A 5,702-nucleotide genomic window follows, 5' to 3' on the forward strand; every position below is an offset into this window, starting at 1 on the left:
CATTAAATATTCCATAGAATATTGAACTTACTATTATTATTATGGATTTTGATTTACAATATCTGTTTTTTACCAGTCTTATGTTTTATTTTGAATGTCATTGAATAATTATAATTCTAGTATATTTACAAATATTTCAAGCCACAATACCCAATATTCCATTTAATTAAAGAAATAGCTTTACATTGTTCTTGTTTCTCTCTTTGCTCTCTCCTTCACAGCTTGATCTCTCCTCTATTTTTTTTTGCTTTTCTTAACTTGTTTTCTCACTCTAGATAATTTGTTTCTCAGAATACATAAAAAAATTTTCTTCATCAGCTCTGCATCTTGAATTAGTATAGAATTATGATGCTAGACCTGTATTCAGTATTGAGATGCAGAAAGTTCATGAATGTGAGGCAATTATATACAAATACTGAGAATAACTTGATAGAAGAAGAAAAGCATAATTAATTTTATTATTTGGTACAGATAAATAAACTTTCATTGTTTATATATGCTACATTTTATTATTAAAGAGCACATAGGTATATCGATTTTCTAAGGAAATATTAAAATAGCTCAAGTATGATTAAAGCATTATAAATAGTGCCCAGAGTCCAAAACAAATAGTATATATTATAAAACTTTTTAAAAATATAGGAACAGTCAGGAAAGCTTTAGCTGTTCATGCTCTAAGTGAATATGTCAATCATGTCAATTTCTAGTGCTGAGGATAATATAAAGTACAATAAAAACAAGAAAAATGTAATTAAGATTTCTAAAGTAATCATTGCTGAAATTATATTATGATGGTAATGCTCTGTATAGTAAGTGAGATGTTCTTTGAATTTGATTAAAGATGATAATAAAGAACCTTGGTAGATTCTTACAGGGAATAAATCATGCTGATTTTATAGCATTTAAAAATGAAACATGAGAGACATGTAGAGCTATATCCTGTCTTGTTGTAGAACAGTGATTAAGAGTCACTTTTGTATCTATATGTGCATTGTTGCTTCCCTTAATGCCAGTGTTAAAGCAACATATTTTAATGCTTTCCACTAACACTCTAGAGCTTATTGATTATCCTGTTTATTGACGCGGCTGTAAGAAAGTACTCCACATCAATGATCACCAAATCGAAGATATAAAACTATGTGCCTCTGTTCTCTTCTTTCTCTGTCATTACCAACTTCATGTCATTTTTATTAAGGGTTCTTCACTCTCTTCTTATCGAATAATCTGTATTTTGTTTAATTGTAAAGACACTAATTTCCCCAAGCTTCACATGATTTTATAAAATTAACAAATTAATACTGCTTTGCAAGCAGTACAATCAATTATATAAGAAGCACAAAAAGCAAATTATTGTGTTCCTTTTTATCAGTATGGTTCAAAAACAAAAACAGGGTCCTTTTAAATAGATATAGATAGCCTGGAATTCACTAGACTATGTTAGCTTTAAGCTTACAAAACTATACCTGCCTGTGCTCCCCAAGTGCTTAGATAAAAGGCATGAACAAATAATATAAAAAGAGTTCATGATTTTGAAAAATCACATGGAGGAGTTCAAGAGAGTCCTTGGAAAAAGTAAAGAAAAATAAAATAAAAAATGCAATCATTAAATAACATTTCAAAATGCCCACGGTGACTTTTAGAGGTATTTTAACTTTATATCCTCTGGGGAAAATAATGTTTAATGGTTTATATTCTGTTTTTCTGATAAGCCTTATACACAGCTCCTCTAAAAAGCTGCTCTGTCTGGATTAATCCCACCATTTTTATTACTGCTCCATTTTTCTTTGCAACTATTATATTCAGTTTTATATAACCTGTTTTATATGTTGTGTTATTCTTAGTGGACATATTTTGTGTTCTTTATACTCTGCAACTGACTTCACTAAACTCATGAGGATGAGGGAACTATTTGATTAATTTTTTGCAAAATAACATAGTATTAACAAAAGAGTTTTAAAATCATTACAGTGGAAAGGAACAATAAACTTAAAATTTAACACTCAAATATGTATCACTAAATAAAGTAGGAATATATCATTCTTTTTCAGCTCACATCAGTTTACCCTTCCCTCTAATATGATTAGATCCTGTGTACATCCACAGACTGGAAACATAGACAACTCACCAAAATAGAGTCTTTCCTGGTATCCAATTTTTGATAATATTGTTAATCTAGTCAATGAACCACATGTACTGTTTACCTCAAAATTAAAGTGCTTTTATAATCTTTCCAACTACAGTAACAACAAGTGAAATAGAATTCAACAGAGCATGCAAATACTAATATTTTAGCTACTGGGACCTATTTGTAAAGTACAAAGAGGAGTCATGCAGAAGACTGAAACTGGGAAATTTATTTTGTGATATTGTTCATCATTTAATCTGTAAGTGCTTGACACTTGGGACATAAACCCCGAGGAATCCAAACTGCTTGTTGTCAAAAAGCATGCAGAAATAATGAAAGGAAATCTACACTCCGTTACTGAAAATATAATTTCCTCTCAATAATTTTTATTAGGCTCTCTCATGACATGATAAATGCTAACCCCATATAGACAACATATTATAAGTCAAGGAAACAATAGTAAATATATAATATTTATTCTAATATATTAACACAATTAAATTTTATGCGGTTTTGCATCTCGTGGTAACTGGTACACGATTGAGAAGTAGACATGATGTATATAAAAACATGAAACATTTCTCCCAAAGATATATTGATTAGGAATTTTATACTAAGTATGTATTCAACTAGAGTTTCATTGGTTTAGTAAGCATTGTCATCATCCATATATCCATTTATGCTTATCAGAACAAGAAATGAAGTACAATGATTACATTTTAAGTATTCATGTTGTTTACCTTTCATGGAAACCTGCTGATAAAGGGGTTAGGAGCTTTTGTTCATTAGTTGGGTACAATATCTGCATCTCACTCTCTCAGCTGATTGTTGGATCTTTTGGAGGGCAGTCCTGATAGGTTCATTTTTGTCAATGCCCTATAGCCTCAGTGATGTTCTCATATCTTCGGGCCTCCCTTTGATTTGGATCCCTCTTTGGGCCTGTTACTGTACCTGATTTTCCTCTGGCCCCCTGAGATCTCTCAGACATTGACTCAACAACTAGGCAGCATATTCCAGCCGAGATGAGGCCCCCAAAACATATAACACAGAGGACTTCTGGGTCTGAGTTTCATCAGAGAAGATCCACCTAACCCTCAAGAGACTGGAGGCCCAAGGAAATATAAAGGTCTGGTGGGGTGGGCAGAGTATGGACCTTTTTGTGGCGACATTGGCAGGAAGGTGGTATGCGATGTGGAACTGGGGAGGGTGGTATGCGATGAGGGGGGGGTTGTTGTGGAATGGCAGGGGAATAAAATCTGGAGTGTAAAGATAAATAAAAAAAGAAAAATTTAAAAAAAGAAAAAAAAATGAGAGACAGGCTCCAGTCAGGAAAACAGACCAACACCAAATGCTTCATTTCTTTCTCCACTGCTCCAAATCCAATAGTGCAAGATCAGCACTAACTCGGTAGCAGAATATTTATTGTAGCAGCCTCCTCTCACATTTTCTCTAGCAGATCCCACAGAGCTTTCCCTCCTAATGTTCCTCCCCTGCTGCTTTGTTCTAGCCCCACACTCCCTCAGTCACTCCCTGCTAACATATAGGCCAATCCACATAGGGAAGAGAAGAATGTTCTTAAACTCACTAGGACAGGAAAGACGTTGATGCGAAGAAGACCATTAGCACAAGAACTAACATCAAAAGTTGGTATTGGACATTCTACTACCTGAGGACCCAGCTATACCTCTCTTGGGCATATACCCAAAAGATGCTCCAACATACAAAAAAGACACATGCTCCACTATGTTCATAGCAGCCTTATTTATAATAGCCAGAAGCTGGAAAGAACCCAGGTGCCCTTCAACAGAGGAATGGATTAAAAAAATATGGTACATCTACACAATGAAGTACTATTCAGCAATCAAAACCTGTGACTTCATGAAATTCATAGGCAAATGGAATGAACTAGAAAATATCATCCTGAGTGAGGTAATTCAATCATAGAAGAAGACACTTAGTATGCACTCACTGATAAGTGGATATTAGCCCAAAAGCTCGAATTACCCAAGATGCAATCCACAGACCACTGGAAGCTCAAGAAGAAGGATGACCAAAATCGGGACTCTCCCACTCCTTCTTAAAAGGTGAAAAAAGAATGTCTGTATGAAGGGATATGTAAGCAAAGTTTAGAGTGGCGACTCAAGGAATGGTCATTCACAGCCTGTCACACATGTGGCCCATATATATATGGCCACCAAGACTCGATAAGATTCATGAAGCTAAAAGATGCATGGTGAAAGGAACCAGATACAGATCTTTCCTGAGAGACACATCCAGAGCATGTCCAATACAGAGGTCAATGCTAGCAGCAAACCACTGAGAACAGGATCCCCTTAGGGGAAATTAGAGGAAGAATTGAAAGAGTTGAAAGAGATTGCAACCCCATAAAAACAGAGCCGGATGTAGATCGCTCCTGAGAGACACAGCCAGAATACAGCAAATACAGAGGCGAATGCCAGCAGCAAACCACTGAACTGAGAATAGGACCCCCGTTGAAGGAATCAGAGAAAGAACTGGAAGAGCTTGAAGGGGCTCGAGACCCCATATGTACAACAATACCAAGCAACCAGAGCTTCCAGGGACTAAGCCACTACCTAAAGACTATACATGGACTGACCCTGGACTCTGACCTCATAGGTAGCAATGAATATCCTAGTAAGAGTACCAGTGGAAGAGGAAGCCCTGGGTCCTGCTAAGACTGAACCCCCAGTGAACTAGACTGTTGAGGGGAGGGCGGCAATGGGGGAAGGGTTGGGAGGGGAACACCCATAAGGAAGGGGAGGGGGGAGGGGGATGTTTGCCCGGAAACCAGGAAAGGGAATAACAGACGAAATGTATATAAGAAATACTCAAGTAATTAAAAAAAAAAAAAAAAAAAAAAAGCAAAAAAAAAAAACAAAAACAAAACAAACAAACAAAAAAAAAAACACACAACAGTGCCAACCAACCAGAGCTTCCAGGGACTAAACCACTACTGAAAGACTATACATGGACTGACCCAGGTCTCCAACTGCATATGTAACAGAGAAAAGCCTTGTTGGGGCACCAGTAGAAGGGGAAGCCCTTGATCCTGTCAAGGTTGAACCCCCAGTGCAGAGGAATATGGGGGGGGCAGTAAGGGTGATGTATAGGGGATATACCCATATGGGGAAGTGGGAGGTGAGGGAATAGGGTCTTATGGACAGGAAACTGGGAAGGGGAATAATATTTCAAATGTAAGTAAAGAAATATATCTAATTTAAAAAGGAAAAAAAATAGAACTTCATAAACCTGATAATCTTATGCATAATAGAAGATATTTTCATTCGAAGTGGCAGCCAAAGAATAGAAAATAATTTTGCTAATTACAGATTCAATAAAGGGATAATATAAAAATATGTGAATAGCTCAAGAAGAAGATATGAAAACCAAATAACCCAATTAAAATTATGGCACATATCAAAATACAGAATTCTGTTTACATGATATTGCATTGGTTAGATGACTTGGATCAATAACAAAAATGATCACTCATGATGGCAAAGATGTGGAATAAGAATACTCATTCTTTGCTTGTTGGGAGTCAATCTTGAACAGC

This window comes from Rattus rattus, chromosome 5, assembly GCF_011064425.1.
Source record: "Rattus rattus isolate New Zealand chromosome 5, Rrattus_CSIRO_v1, whole genome shotgun sequence".
Classification (NCBI taxonomy): domain Eukaryota; kingdom Metazoa; phylum Chordata; class Mammalia; order Rodentia; family Muridae; genus Rattus; species Rattus rattus.